The 22,856-nt window shown below is 53.3% G+C and overlaps 1 long non-coding RNA gene across 1 annotated transcript; it reads left to right on the forward strand.

The window, feature by feature from the left end:
• Positions 1–9,576: 9,576 nt before the first annotated feature.
• Positions 9,577–14,334, forward strand: LOC120385037. The gene is made up of 3 exons (XR_005589226.1): positions 9,577–9,635; positions 14,093–14,233; positions 14,309–14,334. It is a non-coding gene; the product is annotated as an uncharacterized LOC120385037 (long non-coding RNA).
• The last annotated feature ends 8,522 nt before the right edge of the window (positions 14,335–22,856 follow it).

Consider the following 22,856-nt stretch of genomic DNA (forward strand, 5'->3'; position numbering starts at 1 on the left):
CTGCCATGCATTGTCAGGGATTGAAGAAAGCACATGCCCAGCTTTCATTATCGGAAGATAACCTTCCAAATGTAAACCAGTGCAGACCTGTCTTCCTGAGTCTGCAAACTGGCAGTTCCAGAGCTTCTATTCCGCCTCACAATGCTGTCAAGCACTAGCAGCTTTGGTCAGTTTCACTGCTGTTATTCAGAACCCCAGGGGTGACGGTAAAATGGTGCCTCTTTCAGGAAAAGTAAGTTCAAGCAGAATCAGGCACTGGAGCTATTCATAGAGAAGCTCAATCCCCGCTTCCCTCCTCCCGTGGAGTAGGAGGAGGGAGGGGATTTCTCCCTTTGGGTCTTGAAAAAACAAGAGTGAAAAACAGGGTGCTGGGCTATGGGGGAGATCTGTGTGTGTCAGGGCACTGCGGGTCTGTGTGGGGCATTGTGCAGTTATGGTGTGGGGCTGTGGGGAAGGGCACTGGGAGGGAGGAAGGAAGGGAGGGGAAATCTGCTTGCCTCCCTTGCTGGGCTAATGTCCTGCCCCTGGCCAGGCACTTTGGAGGTTTGAGCTACTCCCTGTGGATCACCCCACTCAAGGAGCGTTCGTTCTAGGAAGCAAGCCGGATAGACAGGAAAACATCAGACGCTGCTCCCAATGCTACTCTTAGTTTTTCAGAAATTAGTTGACTTTATGGCCAGAAGACATTAGCCCAGCAAGGGAGGGGTGTGGCAGTGGCATCACAAGGCCTTTTGCAGGGGCTCAGACTATTGGCCAAAGGTGGTGGGGAGGTGGTGACCTCACAGAGAGATGCTGACATCAGCCAGGCAGGACAGGGGCGAGGGGCCAGGGAAACCTCAGAGACCCTGTGGCTTTGCTTCAGCAAGTCTCCCTCTCCAGGTCTCTCTTTGAGGACTGAGAGTATTCGGGTTCACGGACATGAGCGCCAGGAGGAACCTTTTTTGAGTTTTCTCCTTCCTTTTAGTGATTTTACTAGAAAACAGATGTCCCTGTTTAGAGGGTTAGAGCCTCCTCGAGGTTTGAAACTGTTCGGTCTGATCATTCTGGTGACAGTTGAATTCATAGAAAGCATGATCTTAAGGAGGCAGAATTTTATTCCACACCTGGGATTTTGTCCGTTAGAATCACTGGGGACATTAGGGTTTGTCCTTTTTGTTTCAACTTTTCCTCCATCCATCCCTTCCTCCTTTCTCTTCCTATCTTGCTTCTTTTCTCCTTTCTCCTGTTCCCCTCCCAACACCAGGAGGGGTGTGTGTGTGTGTGTGTGTGTGTGTGTGTGTGTGTGTGTGTGTGTGTGTTGCGGGTGAGTGCTCGGCAGCTCTCACTGTGGGAGGTCCACCCAAAACTGTGGAGCTGCAGTAGTGCTGGGGCAGTGATCCCCGCCAGTGACCTGGGCCATCCTTTTAGCTCTCTGGTGAGACCCCTCATCCTCCCATCCTCAGTCTCTATCCTGATTGTCTGAGCAGGGGGTTATTGACAGGGAGGAGACTCAGGTCCTTGTTGTTCTCTTTTAAGACCAAGTAAATAAGTCATAACCAGTTATATGTTTGACAAATTTTGCTGATTCTCTGCATTAGTGGTCTCTGAGCAGTTCATGATTCTCTCTAACATTGCAGTTCTCCTCAAATACTGGCTGAATAATTACTGTGCACACTTGTTGGACTGGAGCTCATCTAAGAGCACTTTATTGAGGTCATTCAATGTATGACATTCAAGATCCGATGGTTAATTTGAAAATCAGGGCTCTGGGGGTCCTATTCCCAATTCAGCCATTGACTGGCTTTGTGACCTAAGACAAGTCTGTGGAAGCAAGGAAAGAATTAATAAGGATTTGAAGGGGATTTTAATGCATGTTAGTCAGTTAGCAAGAGTCAGGCCATACTGTGACCCTTATGACGTGAGATTTGTAGAAGCAAGATAATGTAAGACAGAGTGAACTGTGTGAAAGTATTACGACCTTGCAATGTGCAGTCTTGCTTTTTCTAGTAAGATAGCAGAAAAGCTTATGTATAAACAAAATGTATTTGTTGCTTTTTACTGTCTCCATGATTGTCTAAGCTTGTCTGTATCAAAGGTATAAAGGCTTGATGTAATTGTTTACCAGTTGAGAGACCTGTCCAGGACCCTGTGTCCTATGGCACTCTCTCCCTCCATTGTAATTACTGGAGAAATAATATAGTATTTGATTTTGATGCATCCAAACAAAAAGCGAGAACTGAGTTTTTCTTCGACAATTCAATTCTCCTTTCTCAGCCTGAGCGTCTCCCTCTTTCAAGTAGGGATAATAATGATCCGCTCCTACCTACCTCAACACACTCACTCTTCCCCAACACACACACACACACACTGTCTCTCCACACACACAGTCTCCACACTGCAGCTGAAAAGCAGCTGGCAATCTAGTAGGATGACCCTGGAACAACGGGATAGAGAAACCTGCATCACTGAAAGTGCAGCCACAAAGACACCACACACCAGCTTCCCCTAGCTGGCAAGAATCAAACCTCCACAGAAAGATCCCTGTGGTATCGTAGGCCAGCTTCCTAAGGCCTCAGCCTCAACCACTTAACACAGGGGCCTTTCTACACTCCGGTTCTGTTCTAACGGAAGGATCATTTCCAATTGTTCGCTCAGACCAGCTTGCCCAGCACCCTCACTGCTGTGCAGCTCTGTATGTGTGGCCATGGCTGAACAGCAAGAATTCCTGCCCATTTCCCTTCTGGCTGGAGCATGCTCAGAGTGAGTTTGTGGTTAATGATGTTGCTGTAGATTGTTGGCTTCCTGCCTTGGCAATTCAGACAGTTCCTTTTCCCAACATATCTCCAGCACATCAGTCCCTGGCTGGGTCTCCTGGGCAGTGGAAAACATAAGAACATAAGAAAGGCCGTACCGGGTCAGACCAAAGGTCCATCTAGCCCAGTATCTGTCTACCGATAGTGGCCAATGCCAGGTGCCCCAGAGGGAGTGAACCTAACAGGCAATGATCAAGTGATCTTCCTCTTGCCATCCATCTCCATCCTCTGACAAACAGAGGCTAGGGACACCATTCTTACCCATCCTGGCTAATAGCCATTTTTGGACTTAGCCACCATGAATTTATCCAGTTTAAACATTGTTATAGTCCTCGCCTTCACAACCTCCTCAGGCAAGGAGTTCCACAAGTTGACTGTGCGCTGCATGAAGAAGAACTTCCTTTTATTTGTTTTAAACCTACTAATTTCATTTGGTGAACCCTAGTTCTTGTATTATGGGAACAAGTAAATAACTTTTCCTTATCCACTTTCTCAACATCACTCATGATTTTATAGACCTCTATCATATCCCCCCTTAGTCTCCTCTTTTCCACCTAGAGGAGAAGGTGCCATTGTTAGAGGGCTTTCCCTTCCCCTGCCCACTTCCCTGGTTCTTGTCACACAGGCAGCAAAAGACCAGAAGTCGGAAGCACAGACAAAGTGAAGTTTACTGGGGTTAATTTCCAAGCAAGCAGATTCCGAAGCCCTTCACACCAGTCAGGCTTATCTCTATACACTGATAGAGTCTGTTCCACATTGTTCCCTTCCCAGCTCTGACACTGCAGAGCGTTTTCCCCACATCCCTACAGACAATTCTTCCCTGGGTGCTGGCTGGTGAGTCTTGCCCACATGCTCAGGGTTTAGCTGATCACCAAATTTGGGGTCAGGAAGGAATTTTCCTCCAGGGAAAATTGGCAGAGACCCTGGGGGGTTTTCACCTTCCTCTGCAGCGTGGGGCACGGGTCACTTGCTCGAGGATTTTCTGCACCCTGAAGTCTTTAAACGTCGAGTTGAGGACTTCAGTAGCTCAGACATAGGTCAGGGGTTTGTTACAGGAGTGGGTGGGTGACAGTCTGTGGCCTGCGTTGTATAGGAGGTCAGACTAGACGACTATAATGGTCCCTTCTGACCATAAAGTCTATGAGTCTATGAACTCTGACACTGCAGAGTGTTCACCCCACGTCCCACTTCCCAGCTCTGACACCACAGAGCCTTGCCTGTGTCCCTGTTCCCCATTCCCTAGTCCCATCCCCCCCGTTAGCACCCCCGTCCCCCAGCCCGAGCTGACAGAGTGGAGCAGGCTGGGGCCAGGTCACTCCACTTCCCGCCGCCCGGGAATTGCAGGGCAGGCCCGACCCCACACTCACAGGGCGGCGGGAAGTGGAGTGATCCGGCCCCAGCCCACTGCACTCTGCTCCCAGCCTTGGAACTTGGGGGGTGGGGTGGGGAAACACCCCCCAACAATCACCAGCGGTGCAGCTGGGAGCTGGTGGAGCAGAGCGGGCTGGGGCCAGGTCGTTCCACTTCCCACCGCCCGGTGAGTGCAGGGTGCACCTGATCCCTCCTGCAGTCCACCGGGATGTAGCTCAGGGGAAGGGGCGGAGTGGGGGGGGGAGATGGGATGGAGCAGGGGTGGGAAGAGGCAGGGTAGGGGCTTTGGGGAAGAGGCAGAGCAGGGGCAGCTTTCCTGGCTGGCTCAGCCAGTCGGGGGATCGGGCTGGCCGCTGGAGCAGTACGGAGCTGCATAGGGCACCAGGAAAAATGGGGCAATTTGGTGCCTCCACATCCCTTCACCAGGCAGTGTCCCTGTTGTGTGGGCTGTCTTCATAGGTCCTTTCTCGATCTTTCTCACCCTCTTGTCTTGAGTCTCCTGTGTCTCTCTTTTCAAGCACAGACTAACTCTGGTTGTTCAGAGGAGGGAGGACCATGCCTATGCATGTCCAGCAGACAGCGACAAAGACCCCTGGCCAGCCTGCTCCCTGCCATGCCAAACCCCCACTGAAGGCCACCCACAGATCAGCATGCGCAGCGGCTGCTGATGGTCTGTGGCCTACATCAGATGACGGTAGGAAAGCAGGGCCAGCCCCCCCGGTGGGGCCTCTAACTGCTCCCACTCTCCGTGCTCACTTTTGCAGTGGGGCAGGAGATTTTATCCAAGAGGCTTTTCCCAGCTGGCGAGAAGCAGAGAAACACCAAAGCTCCCACGGTGCTATTTAGCAAACCCCTCAAGCACAGGGACAGATGCACATTTGGAAGAGGGAAACTGCTCTACATGCTAGCCTGGGCAGATGCCCATTTTCTTTGGCAAGTCAGGAATGGCAAAGGCGAGACTGGAAGCACCTGGGGCTCATGCCCCAGCCTTTGTGACGCCCACCCCCCAACTCCTTCCCGGGGCTCTTGCTTGCCAGAGCATTGGCCTGAGTGGCCAAGAAGAGGTTCCAGCCCTGAAGGGAGCAGGACTTTCAGCATGAAGGTAAAACTGCACAAGCACAACGGGACTTGACCCTCAATCACCTGATCCAAAGTCAGCTACTTTATCCATTAGGCCACATGGTCACATAAGAAAACTCTCCAAGTACTTCTTTGGAGAAGACAGACACTATGTTTCTCAGACTAAGATCATCTACTGAGGGGCTGAGACTCTCTGGGCACAAGAAGTTGAGATCCCAAAGACATATGAGACTTAATTCTATGGGGTCAGGTGCAGGACTTTGGCAGGGAGGCTTAGGTAAGGGGGACTGGGGTGCAGCGGATGGACCGGCTGTCTAGGTGCGGAGATTTAGTCGCACTGAAGCACAGGAGGGAGGAGGAGGAGGAGGAATCCTGCTGATGGTCAGTGGCTGTGCAGAAAAAAGGGTGTTGATTTCCCCCATCCTAAATGGGCTGGTTGGCTTGACCCTTCTCCCCTCTGCGGAACGTGGTGGGGACTGTAGTTCGCCCTCGTGGGGCAGGAGGGCACAGGTGCAGGGCACTGGGCCCGATGCCCCTGGACGGCAGCTCCGGTGGGGTCGGGCAGGGCAGCGTCTGTGGTTTACATTCTGCATTGCCTGGTGCTGAGCCATTGCACAATCCCCAGTCACGCCGCACAGCACACCTCAAGAGGCGGTGGGGGGCCAAGCAGATGATCCAGCACGATTGGGGAGAGGAAATGTGGCTGGGGAGGAAAGGTCTTGGGCTGCACTGGGGAGTGCAGAGCAGGGTGACCCCAGAAACCTGCAGCAAAGGGATGGACAGGTGGGCTGGGTGGATAGACGAGGCAGTGAGCCTAAAAGGGAGTGGGGTCTAATGGTCAGAGCAGGGTGGGGTTGTGTTCTATCCCTAGCTCTGGGAGCTGAGTGGGGTCTAGAGGTGAGAGCGGGGACTGGGAGCCAGGACTCCTGGGTTCCATAGTGGCAACTGTTTTTTCCTGTGTCTCCTCCCTAGAGATCCCTGCCCAGCCCCCTAGCAGAATCTGACTGGGGGAGGGGGTTGCCCTGCCACTCCAGACTCGTGATTAGAACGCCTCCTCCCACGGGCTCTGCCATCACGGAATCTCCCTCCCACGTCAGAAAGTAGGAGCCCTTCCCCACATGAGGAGGAAGCTAGTGAGTTTCTTGGGGGTCTCTGGCAGAGGTGACAGCACCCACCAGACACCCACTGAGGGCTGCAAGGAGACCCCCCTACACAGCCCCCTGCTACGAGGGGCTGCGGGGTGCCCAGCCAGGGTCAGGAGGTGAGATGGGGTCGCAGTGGCAGGAAGGGGGCAGAGCTGGGGGTGGTGCCAGGTCGTTGCTGGCTACACAAGGAAAAACCACACTGCTCCATTACGTATTTCCCAAGGTTATGGCTGAATACAGGATTTGGAATGACTTCAGGGAAATATTTTGTTTCCAAACAGACTCCATATACCAAATGATGGTGCTAATATGCTCCCCCTGAAGCCTCCCCCATGACTCCAGGATCCCAGCATCTTCCTAATTTGTAGGGTAGTTCTCCTCCCAGGCTCGTGCGAAGGCGGGAAGCACCACATAGCCCCATTTCCTGCATGGGAGAACTGAGGCCCAGAGAGGCTGAGTGATGTGCCCAAGGACACTCAGAAGTCTGTGGCAGAGCAAAGCATGTTTATGCCTCCCCCGTCCCGGGTCTGGCCTGCTCCTGGGTCACTGGGTGGTGCAGGGGCGGGAGCTTGGGGGAAGGGGCAATGTGAGGGCAGAGGAGGGGTGTATTGGGAAGGGGCAGTGCGGGAGTGGTGATTCGGGGGAAGGGGCAGAGTGAGGGTGGGGCATTGGAGGAAGGGACAGGTGATGTGAGGCAGGGACCTCGGGGGCAGGGGCAGCGTGAGGGCAGGACCTCAGGGGCAGGGGCAGGGCTTTGGGGGAACGGGCAGAGCGAGGGGGGGCTCGGGGATGAGGAGGGTTAATTCAGTTCAGTGGCAGCTTTGTCTGTGGGTGACACTGTTACTGCAGGGGGTGTTCAAAGCCGGGCTCACCCGAGGGAGGAGGAAGGGGGCGTGGTTGGGGAGGGACAGCGGGAGTGAGGGGCGCTGACCAGTAGCCGGGTACAAGGCTCCTCAGACACGCACAGAAACCAGCTCACCCCGGGGGGGGGGGTTAAAGCCCCAGCAAACAAGGGGCGCTGGGACCATCCCCGCGGTGCAGACACAGGTGTAAAGTCACCGGACGGAGACAGACCCGGCACTCACCTGCCCCGCACAGACCTGCCCCCGCCAGGTTTGGGGGGCGGGAGCTGCCGCCCGGTCCTCGCTCTCCCCGCCCCGCTCAGCTGCTCTGTGCAGGGGCGAAGCAGCGCGGCACGCTCCTACGCGGGCAGGTCAATACACTGCACGGGGTGGGGGAGAGGTGTCAGGTTGACCCAGGGACCCGCCCTTCCTGGGCTCGAGGACGGGCGCCCGGGCAGGCTGGGAGTTGTAGTTCCTGGCTCTTCTCAGAGCGGCAGGGACGGCCTGGTTGCTCAGACAACGCGCCTCCCAGTGCACACTGGGCAGTGTAGTTCTCCTCTGGCAGGCGGCCTCTAGTGGAGGAGGGGCCCTATCCCGTCACTTCGCCGCACCCTCCCCGCTCCCTGATTGGCGGAGAGCGCGGGACAGAGACTCGGCGCGAGGGGTAATGCCCGCTTCCTCGCCCGAGGCCGCCGCCCGCCCCGCCCCGCCCGGCGCGCTGCGGCCGTTGGGATTCGAATCCCGCCGCGGCCAGGGGCGGCCCCAGCCCCGGGAGCCGCGCTGGGGGCGCGGCTCAGTCTCGCGGGCGGCACCAGTGGGACTCCGCCCCGGCGCTGCTGGGGGGCTCGAAGCGGGGGGGCGGGCAGCCGGCGGCCGGGCGGGCAGGTCCGAGGAGCGCTGAGGCGGGACGGTGAGTGGCGGCTCCGCACGGGCTGGGGCTCAGACCCCAGTGCCAGGCGCCAGGCCCAGCCTGCCGCGCCCCTGCCCCGGGAGCTGGGCTGGGGCGGGGGCATAGGGCAGAGGCAGCGCGAGTGAAAGGGGCTTCACACACACCCGCGGGGTCTGGGGCAGCAGCAGGTGGGGCAGGGGCTGAGCTGCCGGGAGCAGCCCCACGAGCGGCGGCCTGGGGCCGCTGGGCCGGGCGAGGTCCCGTCCCTGTGCGCAGGGACCGAGGGGCAGAGTCAAGCTGTGCGTTGTCCGGCAGTTCCGGGCTGCAGCCTCTTCACGCCCACGGGCCCTTTGTGACCTCAGAGCAGCCCCGGATCTGCCGTGGCCCTCCCGAGGCCCTGCCCTGCTCACGCCGGCCCCTCCCTCCCCCGCCCTCACTCACTGTCTCTAGGCCGGGGGGGGGGGGCAGGGTCGGGGCTGTATTAAAATGGGGGCAAATAAAATCAGGACATGCGTCTGTGTGGAGGGGGTGTAAGTTGTTGCTAAAGGTGGGGAAGCCTCAGTCTCTGTCTGATTGTGTGTGTCTCTCTCTCTCCTCAGGATATTGGCGTTGAGTTTCCTGGGTGAGACGCTGCTGATTCAGAAAAGGATTAGACATTTATATGGACCATATCATCCAAACTTCGCTGGTATACAAAATGTAGAAGGGATATAAATCCTTATGCTTCAGGATATAAGCCTACCACCAACTGATAGGGGTCAGGAAGAAACTTCTCCTATGGGCAGGTTAATCCATAATTGTTTGATATTGTGTTTCTCAGACTTTCCTCTGAGGCAGCTGGGCCTGTGACTTGCCCTGAAAAATAGATCATTGGTGGGCCTTTATATTATGGGGCTGATCATTTTTTGTTTTATGGTAGTGTTTAGATGTCCCAACCAAAATTCAGGGTCCCATTACAAAACATAGTAAGAGATTGTCCCGTGCCTCAAATACAATCTAAACAAATAGACAAGATAGGCAAACAGTAGGATAAAGTATTATTAACCTCCATTTATAGATGGGGAACTGAGGCAGAGATGAAGGACCAGTGTTTCAAAGATATTTAGGTGCTTAAGATGCAAACAGATGCTTAAAGGTGCTTTTGAAAATTGCACCAGCAGATTAGGTGCATAACACCTACTGATTTCAATAGGAGTTAGGCGCCAAACCTAACTTAAGCATGACTGGTCTATTTCCCATTCCAATTTTCACCAAAACCAATACAGTTCTGCTCACTGATGCCTAGAATATTCCTGGAATTTTGGAATTGCTTGGATGTGGTGTTCACAAGTTCATGTTACAAGCAGAGAAATGCTATCAAGTAGAGTGAAGAACTCACATTACTCAGTAAACAAGTTTTCAAATGTTTTCCTCATACAGATCACTTCTTCAGATAAAGAATATTTCTTCTCCCAACCCGCCCTGCCTCACACCTACAGTACCCCACAGCAACAAGAGAGCTTAGTGACATGAAAAGGTAATTTTAGGACAGGATTAAGGGCATGGGTGCAAACCAAGTGGTTTAAAAGTGGTGGGTGCAGTCAGTCATTACATGATGATGTACACAGTCTGTGACATCACACTCCATTGCCAATGAAACAATAGTGACATCTCGTGCAGAGAAGTGTAAACAAGAAGCAGGCAGCATTATCTTCTGCAGATATAAACAACTTCTTTGTCTGAGTGATTGGCTGAATAAGATATTATATTACGCCCATAACATCACAGGCCATAGGTGGTCAAAACACCTGACTTTATGGTCACCGCTGTGGTGATGGCACTTCCATATCACTGGTACCTGATGGCCATAGATGGTCAGACCTTTGGGATTTTTCCTTATATGCATATTCAGAGCCACAAGTAACAGGTGACCCATCTCAGGCGAGTAATAAAGAGATTGTGTGACACACCAGCCAGCCTCTGCCTATAAAAAGGCTGGAGCTGCCAGCAGGGCCAGCTTTAGGCCAATTCAACCAATTCCCCTGAATTGGGCCCCGCCCCTAGAGGGCCCTGTGCCCAAGCCCCAGTACAGTGTACTGGCAAGAGCCGGTGCGCTGTACCGGGGTGGCCCGGCTGTAGGGATATTAAAGAAGGTTTATATTAAACATGGTTTATAAAAGAAATGATTTATTAATTTATTATTAATTAATACTTTATAACTTAAGGTTTATGTTAGAAGTAAATTTGTGATTCCCAACATTTAGCCTCTAACCTGCAAGCCACCAGCTGTATCTGTGTGAAGCCTGCTCAAAGAGATACTTGGTATAAAACTTGTTAAGCTCAAAGAAATACTTTGTATAAAACTTGTTAAACATTAATTATCTCTAAGTAAGCCAAAACAGTAGCTGTTATAGTGTATAAATAGAGATCCCCACCCTCTGTAAGTTTTCATCTCACTTTATCTTTGCTTGTTAAAAGACAGGGAGGGTCACATAAATTGGTAACACCCTAAAGGTAAAAAGACAGTGAACTAGATGTAATTAAGATAGAGAATGTATGTGAATGCATGCCTAGTTTAAACAATGAATGAATGGTTAGGAGTTACCAGCCTGAAGAATTCAGTGTCGGCTGAAGAAGGTGTCAAGTGGGATCAACCAGATGACCCCAGTACCTCAAAGGAAGGAAAACAAGCATCTGACAGAATGGAGCCAGCCACCTGCTGATTGATTTAGCAACAGCAAAATGAAGCAAGTCTCATGGACTGACATAGGAATACAGTCCTATCAAACTGGACTCTAAAGACTGAGGACTTTGAGGGCTTGGCTACACTTACAAATTTGCAGCGCTGCAGCAGGGTGTGAACACACACCCTGTCCAGCGCTGCAAATTGCGGCGCTGCAAAGCGCCAGTGTGGTCAGCCCCAGCGCTGGGAGCGCGGCTCCCAGCGCTGTCCATTATTCCCCACAGGGAGGTGGAGATGGACAGCGCAGGAGAGCTTTCTCCCAGCGCTGGTGCTTTGACTACACTTAGCGCTCAAAGCGCTGCCGCGCAGCACTACCACAGCAGCGCTTTGAAGCGCTAAGTGTAGCCACAGCCTGAGTCTATGGTTCTGCTGCCAGCCTCCAGGAGCATCAAATGCATCTGACACAGACTTGGCTCCATCCTCATGACCAAGATACCTGGCCAGTAACTTGGCATGAGCAATGTCTAGGCTGGTAACTATAACATCTGTACAGAACCTGAATGAATGATTGTGTGAATGAATATATGTGTGTGTGTGTGTGTGTGTGTGTGTGTGTGTATAAGGAATAAGTAGTGATAGAAATAAGTAGTAAAACAACGTTGTTTACTGTTGTCTGTTGTTTTGTTATGTTATTTACAATAAATGTGGAATCTTTGCCTTATCCTCTTAATTAGATCCTGTTGGTTTTATTATATTGGTATAACACGGCTTCCCGGGCGGGGGTATTTAAAGGGCCTGGGAGCTCTGGGGAAGTGGTGCAGCTTTGGCGGCTATTTAAAGGGCTGGGGCGGTAGAAGCAGGGGAGCCCTGGGCCCTTTAAATAGCCCCTGAGCCCGGGCTGCTGCTGCTACCCTGGTGGGGGAGGGAGGAAGAGGGGGCAACCACCGTACAGGGTGGGCTGCACCCCCTGTCCGCAGCCAGCCCCTGTCCGCAGCCAGCCCCTGCCTGCACCAGCCCTGCCTGACCGGCCCGTCTCCAGCCAGCCCCGCATTCCCTGCCCTGCCTCCAGCCCCGGTCTCCAGCCAGCCCCGCACTCCCTGCCCTCAGCCAGCCTGTCTCCTGCCCGCCCCTGCCGCACACTCTGTCCTGCCCGCACCAGCCCTGCACCCGTTGCCCTGCCTGCAGCCAGACCCTACCTCCAGTCAGCCCCTGCCCTGCCTCCAGCCAGCCCCATGTCCACTGATGCCCTGCAGTTCCCAGGGCAGTAACCCTGCACACCTGCTTCAGTGAGGGGAGCAGGAGCAGCTGGGACCCACACATGTGGGTGACCAGACGGCAAGTGTGAAAATCAGGACAGGGCGTGGGGCGAATAGGAGCCTATATAAGAAAAAGCCCCAAATATTGGGACTGTCCCTATAAAATGGGGACATCTGGTCACCTTAGCTGGAACATTTTTACAGTTCTTGGTAATAGCAACACATTAGTTACAAAATTACCATTAGCGATAACAACAAATTCATTGCAAGGGTCCACCTACAATCATTTTTGTCATCATGCCACACCTTTGGCTCAATACCATTGGGGTTTGCGCCTTTTAGGGTTAACCTGCATAGGCGGCAGGTTATATACACCCAGGTGCCCGGGCTCCAGGAATATTCAGGGGCCGGGTGCCCTGCTCCAGCAATATTTGGAGCTGGGTCTCTCCCCGGCCCTGCCTGGATAGGGCCCCGGCCCTACCCTGAGCCTCCAAAGCCCCAAACCCTCAGCCCGAGCCGGAGCCCTCATCCCCCTGCACCCTAATCCTCAACCCCAGCCAAAGCCATCATCCCCCCACACCCTAATCCTCAGCCCGAGCCGGAGCCCTCATCCCCACGCACCCTAATCCTCAACCCCAGCCAGAGCCCTCATCCCCCCACACCCAAATCCAGAGCCCCAACCTCATCCCCTGCACCCTAATCCTCAGCCCCATCCCTGAGCGCCCCTGCAGCATGAACTCCTCAACCTCAGCCCCAAACCTCATCCCCCTGCACCCTAATCCTCTGACCCAGTCCTGAGCCCCCACATCATGAATCCTCATCCTCAGCTCCACAGCCCTCACCCCTGTACTCCCTCCTATCCCCAAACTCCTTCCCAGAAGGTGCACCCCCTTCCCACACACCCCTTCCCAACCCCAAACTCCGTCCCAAAGCCTGCACCCTTCACCCCCTCCTGCACACCCACCCCCTGCCCCAGCCCAGAGCCTGCACCCAGCACCCAAACTCCATCCCAAAGCCTGCACCCTGGACCCTAATCCCCAGCCCAGGATCTGCACCCCAGACCTCCCCCGCCGAGACCCCTCTCAGAGCCTTAGGCAGGTGGGGGCAGAGTTGGGGGGCGGGTTCTGAGCACCACCAAAATTTCTACAGACTTGCCACCCATGAACCTGTGGCTTCCTTTGCAAACTTCCTCCTTGTTCTGAAGGATCAAACCCTGATTTTTCTTGCTTAACAGAATTTACTGGCTGATGGGGTGGGCTCTCTTTGCTAACAGCCATTAGCAAGTCTTCTCCTGCCAGCCAAGTAATTTGCATCAACACAGAAGCACAGACTGCTCACTTAAAGAATCAGAATGGAGACATTCCTGTTCCAACACCATTGTCTTCCCAACCAGCTGGCCAAACACAGCCACTTGCTTATAGAGCTGCTCAACTTTCTTAACAGCCCTTACTCCATCTGAGACCTTTTCAAAGCTATCCACACGGGCTCTTTCAAAAGGAAAGTGGGTGGATTTTTACATATCTTCCTAACCAGTCTTTAAAGGGTTAAGTCAGTCTGTGAGTTAATTAACTCTTTCTGGCCCTGTCGCCTTCCAATGAGAGATTATATTACACCCATAACGTCACAGGCCATATATGGTCAAAACAGCCGTGGCCAGGCTGGGACCGGGCTGGGCCTGGGGTACTCAGCTGGGGCCAGGCAGGGGCGGACGGCCAGGCCGAAGGGAGCCGCTCAGTCGGGAACGGACTGGAGGAGCCACTGGCTGGGCTGGGCTGGGCCTTGCCATGCCTCCCTGGAGCCCTCCTCACACTCCTTTCCCTGGTCCAGCCTTTGTTCCAGCTCAGGTGGTAGCTAGTGGATTTCTCACGATGGCTGCCCCATTTGTTCCTTCCACTCAGATACAGATACAAAAGTGATACATTTATACAAATAGGATGACCACACTCAGTAGATTATAAGCCTTGTAATGATACCTTACAAGAGACCTTTTGCATGAAGCATGCTGCAGTTACATTATATTCACACTCATTAGCATATTTTTATAAACTCCTATAGAATGGAACATGACAACAGCAAAGACGACGACAGTGGAGACACCTCTGAAGAAATGCCCTAGAGCCCTTGGGCCGTCACGCTTCAGGAATGTGCGTGAGGTGCTAGGAGACCTGGAGATGGGGGGTGTCCTGCTGGCCGTAGGTGAGTGTTGTGAACCCCAGTTGCTAGGCTGAATTTATCCATTCCTGGCAATAAAACATTGTCTTGTTTTCACAGCCACTTTCGGTCTCCTGGCTTCTACCTCTACCCTACTGGCAGGGCATTGTGCAGCACCCTTTCCAGCCCACCTGGGTGGAGGAGATTGAGGAAGAGAGCATCTGCCATCCAGCTCCATCTCATCTAGAGCAAGTGAGTGGAGGTCTCCAGAGCCATCGCCAGTGGGGTGGGAATGGCCCAGCAATAGGGCTCCCAGCCTTTCCCTTGCAGGAGATTGTTCCCAACGTCGAGAGTCTTTCGGGAGGGCAGAACCTGCCAGGTGCTGAACACCCACAATGGCAAGCAGTGAAATCAGTGGGAACTGAGGGCGACTCCTCCCTCCTGGGATTGGCACCGTGTGAACGAACTTTCATTTAGGACTATCCGGGTTCCGCTCTTTCTCTGGCCTGGGAGGGAGCGGGGTCTACTGGGGTGGAGGGAGCGGTTTGTCCAAACTAACGGAGAGCCCCATTGCTCTGAAAGAATGAGACTCTCCCAGTTTCACAGGGCCCTATTGGGTGAGGGGGAACATTGGGAGCAGCCTGTGCTGTGAGCTGCTGCCAGTGCGTGTGGACGGCAGCCCCCCTGCCCTGGGGTGGGGTGTGTGGGGAGGAGGAATTGCCTCAGCAGAGGGGACGTAGGCAGGGGAGCAGGCAGGCCCATTAATGAGAGCTGCCTTGAGCCCAGACTCATGGCTGCTCCCCACTCAGTTCCAGGATGGAGCGGTGGAAGCGGATGCTGAGGAGGAAGGCTGGGCAGGTGGCTCTGGAGCCTGTAGGGAGCAGTGTCCATCTTGCCCAGGAGGAGAGTGGCCCCTCTGTCCCCACGGGCGAGGAAGAGGCCAGTGGGCAGGCAAAGCGGAGAAGCTCCCTGACCTTCTGGAGGAAGAGGAAAAGACCAGCTCCCTTAGCAGGCCCTGAGGCACCTTCTGGTCCCAAATGGAGGTGGCCCCGGGTGATGCTATGTAGGAGGGACCCAGGCGAGGGCAGGAGCCGGGCAAGGTGGCTCTGCGGCTTCCTTTCCAGGAAGCAGAGGAGCCAGGAGCCCAGCCCCAGGGCCCAGCAGGAGCTATCCACCAGCCTGGCCACCGAGGAGCCCCCAGCCAGCCGAGCAGGAGCTGGGCGGCTCCAGCATGGGGACCGGCAGCTCTGCCTACTCCTGAGGGGCCAGCACCTCCTCTGTGGGGTCTGACAGCCCTGAGGCTGAAGGCTCCCTCTGTGCAGGTGAGGGGAGACCCAGGGACAGGGGAAGGATGGGGGCAGTAGGGGACTAATAACACCCTGTACCCATTGGGTCACCAAGACGCCAGGACTGAGACATGGGAGCCCCACTAACACCAGTGGGGTGGCACAGCTGCACCCTGTAGCAGGGGATGCTGGGCAGAGTCCGGGAGCCCAGCCTCCTGATGATGTTGGGGGCTGACGGCCACGGGGCCCTGAGGCTGATAGGCCTGAGGGTGTCTCTGGGAGGGGCAGGTGCGGCCCTCTGTGCCATGGGGCTCCTTGTTGAGGATGGGGACATTGAGCCATTTCTCTACACTGCATCCCCAGTGGCAGCAGGGATTGTCCTTTCTCCTGCTCTCCCTGGTGCAGAGACCCCAGTGCCCAGCAGCAGTGGGCTGAGGAGGAGGAAGAAGAGAAGGAGGAGGAGGAGGTGTCCCTGAACAAGACACCATCAGGGTCATCCAGGAGCACCTCCAGGGCAGAGCTGAGGTACAAAATCTTACAGCTGCGCTGCCCTGAGTCTGCCCTGCCCCTTCTTCCATCCCCACCCACACAGGGGTCTTGTCCCAGAGAATCCATCACCCCAATGGGGAACTGCTCCCTTGTTACCTGGCACCCCAAAGTGGGGGGCATTTGTCTCACGCAGGCCAAGGTGTCCGCTCCCCACAGACACTGTCCCAGTTACAACCCCAGTCTGTGCAGGGCGACACTGGTTTCGGGAAGCGGGGCGGCTTTCCCTGTCCAACTCCATGGGGTTCCTGAGCCATGGAGCTGGTGTAGGTGGGTTGGGGAGGTCCCTACCTAACTGTCTCTCTCCCCCCACCCCACTCCTAGTTGATGGCCAAACAGCTCCGCTTCCTCCGAAGTGTCCCACGTCTGTGCTTCTTGGCACAGCAGCAGGGGCTGAACACTCTGGAGCCCCACGTCTCCAAAGCGGCCCTCGTGGAGAGCATTGTGGTGAGTGGGACCCCGTGTCTGGCCCCTGGGGCGAGGGACCCAGAAACGAGAGAAAGAGTTGGTGGGGCCAGAGGGGGAAGCAGAGGACAGTGGTTCCTGTGGCTGAGGGCTGGGGAGCAGGGAAGGGAGAGCTTCTGACACCAATCGGGAGCTGGCAGTGGGGGAATTGTAAGGCCGGAGGGGAGGGGAGGGGGAAGGAAGTTTGATGGATGGGAGGAATGGGGGGCCCAGCTGGTTGGGGTTGGGAGTGATACTGGCTGTTTCTGCAGAGCACTTTGGCCTCCTCCCTGGAAAGTGCCTGTGGGTCTGCGGGGCCTGAGTCTCACATGCAAATTTATCTTCTTGGGGTCTCTCAGGAGCTGATTGAAAATCTGCCCATGGTGCCAGAGCCAACCTCCATCATCTCCAGCTCCATGGCTGCAGTTTGCAGCCTCAGGTACCAGGACCGTCCCATCCAGCTGCCTTAACCCTGGTGCTGATCGGGTCTGGAGCCGGGAGTCCCAGATCTTCTCCGGCCTAGATTACCCCCAGCTGTGGCTGTTCCCATCCCCCAGCAGAGGAGGCGGGAACGTCTCCACTTTCCTGGCTGGGGGGTGATTTCACTCCAGGAACGTTACAGCAGCCGTAGGGAGGGGATCACTGCGGGGGAGGGGGTCATGGCCATGGCAGTGCCAGCGCCACTCCGGTGCCGCCAAGAATAACACGGGCTCCTCTCTCCCCGCAGCAAACTGAAGCCGCTGCTTGCCCTGGAGCTGGAATCACGCCTCCTGCGGGCTCTTCTTTGCACCATCTTCACGATGGGCACTGGGCAGGATACCACCCACTTCCAGGTAGGTCACGATCCTACTTCCCTGTCCCAGGAGCAGGAGCCGCCTCTGGTCCCTGCTCCCTTGGTTTGATGGAGCTGCTGAGAATAGGGAGGAGTGAGCAGAGCTGGGAACAGGCCTGAGACAAACTGGCAGGGAGGGCCCCTTCCTCCAGGGGGATTGTATTACCCTCTGTGGCTGATCCCAGCCTTCCCTCTCCTCATTCTGTGTTCTGCTGCCTGACTCTCCCGGGATCCTTCTTCCCACCATTGCAGTTTGGCTGGTCCCTAGTCTGCTGGGTACCAGCCCCTGCACAGAGAACTGCTAAGGCCAAGGATTGAGGAGCCAGCAGGCATCCGACTAGGAACTCTTGCCAAGTGTCCTTGGAATGATGTGAATGGGAGAGGCCAGGATGTGCCTTTGGGTCTGGCCAGGGCTCTCAGAGAACCCCTGGTCCCGTGACTGGTGTAGCCCCATGTCCCATGACTGACGGGTGTTCCCGCTTCTTGCAGGCTCTGCACAACACCTATTTACAGAGGCTGGACGCCATGGTCGGGTGCCTGCTCACTGAGACCCCACCCCAGCTAAGCTGCAGCACCTCTTGGAGGTGAGTAGAATGGGCCGGTCTGGGGCGGAATTTCCCTTAACCCCGTCAGGGGCTGCAAAGGAGAGACTAGAAGAGTCCTGCTTCCGCTGTGTCCTCCCAGCTTGGACCCAAGCCGCCCCACGTTCCCAGAGCTGTCAGTGCAGTGCAATGTTGGGACCCTTACGCCTCCTGGGGCGGGGCGCAGGGGAGCAGAGGGAAGGAGCTGGGACTCTCAGCCAGAGCTCTGCACGGTTGCATTAAGCACTAACAGTGAAAACCAGACTGGCTGGGGCCTGAGAGACTGAAACCAACACCTGTGAGATGCAGGACATGGGACCCTGAGAAAAGTCACTGGCTCCTTTCTAGGAGACCCTGAGATACAGGAGGAGCCTCAGGGAATCAGCTCTTCTGTCCTAGGGACACTGCAGTTCCTGTCCTCACGGCCACTCCATCCATCCTACCAAGGCTTCTGCAGCTGGGGTCTGGGGTCCAGGACATGTGCCTTGATCCTGACGTGCTGTTCATGGATCAGAGCACATGATCTGAGGGTTCAGAGCAAATAGACCAGCCCCAAGACCGACCATTGTCCCAGCCTGGCGAGACAATGACAGCTTGTGCCCAGTGGAGGACAGGACCAAACAGCTCAGCTTCCGCCATGCTGTCCCACGTCTGTGCTTCTTGGCACAGCAGCAGGGGCTGGACACTCTGGAGCCCCACTTCTCCAAAGTGGCCACGCCATCAGGGGCTCATTCACCTGCACATCTACCAAAGTGATCTATGCCATCATGGGCCAGCAATGCCTCTCTGCCATAGGTACATTGGCCAAACCGGACAGTCTCTATGCAAAAGAATAAATGGACACAAATCTGACATCAGGAATCATAACATTCAAAACCCAGTAGGAGAACACTTCAGCCTCTCTAACCACTCAGTGACAGACTTGAAGGTGGCAATTTTGCAACAAAAACTTCAAAACAGACTCCAAAGAGAGACTGCTGAACTTGAATTAATATGCAAATTAGATAAAATTAACTTAGTTTTAAACAGAGACTGGGAATGGTTGGGTCATTGCACTAATTGAATCTATTTCTCCACGTTAAGTGTCCTCACACCTTCTGTGGGTCATCTTGATTATCACTTCAAAGGTTTTTTTCTCCTGCTGATGATTGCTCATCTCAGTTGATTGGCCTCTTAGAGTTGGTATGGCTACTTCCACCTTACACGGTCTCTGTATGTATAAATATCTTCTTTCTGTGTTCCATTCTATGCATCCGCTGAAGTGAGCTGTTAGCCAGTGAGTGGCCCATCGAACGGACACTTAATTCACAATGGACCATGGGAGGCACCCATCTACACTGAACGGACTTTTCTGTGAATGTTCTATCTGACGTATCCTGCAAAGTATCCATCCTGCAATGACTGAGCAAATGGGGCATGGACAGGACTTGCCCATGTGACTCCAAGCTCCCATCTTTCACCTGTGATTTTCCACTAGCTGTGCTGAGGACTTTGAAACAATGGGTTTCCCTTCATATGGCAGAAGTTAAAAGAGGCCCTGGAAACATCTCCACTGTGCCTCTAGCCTGCTCCAGCCTCTTTCCTGCTCAAACATCTGGACTATGGACTTATACTAATGGGAGCATCTAACCAAGGGAGAGGCACTTCCAGTGACTTGGAAGCACCCAAAGACTTATCAAGCCAGCAGTTTATTCTATCACTGCTATAAGCCTGAACCAAGAACTTTGCAATTATTGTATTTGATTCCTTTAACCAATTTTAATTCTCACCTTTCTTTCTTTCTTTCTTTCTTTCTTTCTTTCTTTCTTTCTTTCTTTCTTTCTTTCTTTCTATAAATAAACCTTTAGCATTTAGATACTGAAGGATTGGCATCAATGTGATTTTGGGGAAATATCTAAGTTATATATTGACCTGGGTGGGCGGCTGGTCCTGTGAGATCAGATATAGCCTCTTAGGGTATGTCTTCACTCCCCGCCAGATCGGCGGGTAGCAATCGATTTCTCGGAGTTCGATATATCGCGTCTCATCTAGATGCGATATCGAACCCCGAACACGCTCCCGCTGACTCCGAACTCCACCAGAGTGAGTGGCGGTAGCGGAGTCGACGGGGAGCCGTGGACGCCGATCCCGCGCCGTGAGGATGGGTAAGTATTCTAGCTAAGGTAATTCGACTTCAGCTACGCTATTCACGTAGCTGAAGTTGCGTACCTTAGATCGACCCCCCCCCACCTAGTGTAGACCAGGCCTTAGTTGAAGACATTGATTTTAAAGAACCACTCATTTCTCAGTCTAGTGTTTTTGGTGGTAATACAAGGACTGGAATTCCCAAGGAAACTGCTTTCATGACTTCTTGTTAGCTGGTGTGGTGAAGCAGAAGTTTCCTTTGCAGGTTGAAGGGGAAAGGACGGACATTACTCATCTAATCGTAATCACACTGAGACGCTGAAGGAAGCAGAGCGAGGATGTGCTACTAGCAGTAATCCAGCCCAATGGGGAGGAGTTAAATATAAAGAAGAGGGTCATGTGGAGAACAGGGTTTGCTCTCAGAGCTTTGGAGAGAAAAGAAATCTGCCACTTTTTCTCTGTGAACTCCGTTTGCTTTTCTTGTTCCTTTCCGTTACAGTAAAGATACAGAGAATGGAAGTGGTTAAACTTCTCCCGAGGCAATGAATCACTTGGCTTGGTTTCCTCTCATCATTGCCAGTGCAGACAGGAGGGACAGGATTTGTTTTAAACGAGTCATGGACAGTTGATATTTTCATTGTTTTCTTTCTAAGCATTTAGCTTGGGGTCAGCCTCAGAGCCCAGTTAGTACTGAGGAGAATTAATCATTAAAGGGCAAAACCCTTCCTTAATGCAGAGTTAAGATTGGCTGGAGCAATATCAGCCCCTTGCAGAACCTCTGCAGCCGCAAACTCAAACTTCTGAAAAGCAGGAGACGCAGTTACAGTTGCCTGCACCACCTTCATCCTGTCCTCTGTCAGCAGCGTCCCTTTAACACACACACATTTACTCTACCAACACCCTGCTGGCTGAAATCTACAAACTGTTCACTACCTTTACAGCCCTTCCAACCAGAGCTCCAACCCCATCTTGGCCTGACAAGGCCCAACCCTGGGCAAATCAGACTGGGGTAAGGATTGGGCAGGGCCATGAGAGTGGCTTCAGAGCAAGACCCCTGACCCCTACTCAGATCAGCCCCACCTCACTGATCTCTCCTCACTCAGACACACTTGAACGCTCCCCAAATTCCTGAAAGCCTGGGTAGGGGAGCTTATTTTCCCTTGTGATGGTCTGAGCTCTCCTCCCCACCCGGCCGCAGCTGGAGCTAAGATAGATGCCCTCCATTGCTCCCCTTTGGGAAACACAGTGTTAATTTAGACAAATCTGATAAGGCTCAGACGCCCAATGTCTGATCTCCGTTCACATTCTCCACAGTTCCAGCCCTTGTTGCTTATTGAAAGAAATGACTCAATATCCCAGTTTCATGTTTTATTAACATGAACAAATACAACAAAGAACATACATCGCTAAGGCTAAACGACTAGCTAATGAAAGGTTAAACAATACAGTGATAAAGTTCAGGTCAAATCAGTAAATCAACGAGTTAACTAGGATATTGCGTTGGAATCAAGTCATCAATTTAGTCAAACCATCAGAAGAATACAGCAGAAAATCAACCCTTATAAATCCTAGAACAGCAACCCAAGGAGGCAGGTGCATATTTAGTGGTACCAAAACCCCAATCAGAGGTTTTCACCCAGGCAGTGCATCCCAAATTTGGAGAGCTGAACATTTCAATACCGAAACCAAATTATTGCTTATATTTAGCCCACAGCCTCAAAGTGAATTAGTTTTCTCCTTAGATTTCACTATTGCATCACTAATAATAGAAAAAGGAAAATAAATGGCAAAGATTATGAGGGGTTGGATCTCTGCAGCTCTTTGGCTTTGGAGTCACATGGAGCAGGACCTGTAGCTGCAGTTGAGGAACCAGGTACTGGCATAGCTGGCCCAGCACTTCGGGCTAGCAGGCTTTTCAGGTACAGGAGACTAGTGCAGGCTGCACAGCCTGTCACTGTTGTGCTTCATTCCCCAGAGGGGATCAGTCCTGGGATCCTGGAAGTCAGTCTCCTTAGATGACTTACATAAGAACACAAGACAGGTCATACTAGGTCAAACCAATGGGCCATCTAGCCCAGTGTGCTGCCTGAGAGTGACCAGTGCCAGATGCTTCAGAGAGAATGAACAGAACACGCTTGTTGAGCTGAAAGCTGAAGGACTCCCACCCTTACCTTTTACTTTATCGTTGTAGATTCCAGCTTACCCCATCTTACCACACCTCCTGCGAGGTGTCTGGGCAAATCAGGTGTGAACCAATCCTTCGATACAGACATGTCCCACTCTAGATGAAGTGAGGCAGAGTTTGGGCCAACGTCAGTTTGGAACAGCCCGACTGAGCCCGGCAGTTTTCTCAAAGTATCTGCTGCCGTAAACCGCATGCAGTGTGGACGTGTGAACCCCAAAGGTATCAAACGTGAAAGAAACAAAGGCCAGTTACGGGGAGGTTTCCATGGCCAGGCCTGAGGGTTAAGCAGCTGGGCTCTAACAGCTGCCTCCTCAAAAGGAAAACGGTCTCAGCACCCATAAAAATAACTGGTTGCAAAAATCAATCATCCTGCATCCATCACCATTTTAAATTCTGACCTCTTCCGCCCGATGTCTCTTTGTTTAGCAAACAAGCAAATTGGGGACTCTGTGGCTGTTACCCTCTAACTCGGTAGAAGGTTACACATCTTGACTCAAGCAATTTTCCTCTTCACAGAATATTTATTTTAAAGTTTATCAAAATAAATTCCATTTGAAAGAGAAATAATTACAGTCTACACTGGGGCTCTATTTTCATACATGCTATTTCTCCCACATGTTCCCCCGCTCTAATTCCTTTGGAGTGAGGTTTTACTTTTCAGGATTAGCCA

This window comes from Mauremys reevesii, linkage group 17 (assembly GCF_016161935.1).
Source record: "Mauremys reevesii isolate NIE-2019 linkage group 17, ASM1616193v1, whole genome shotgun sequence".
NCBI lineage: Eukaryota > Metazoa > Chordata > Testudines > Geoemydidae > Mauremys > Mauremys reevesii.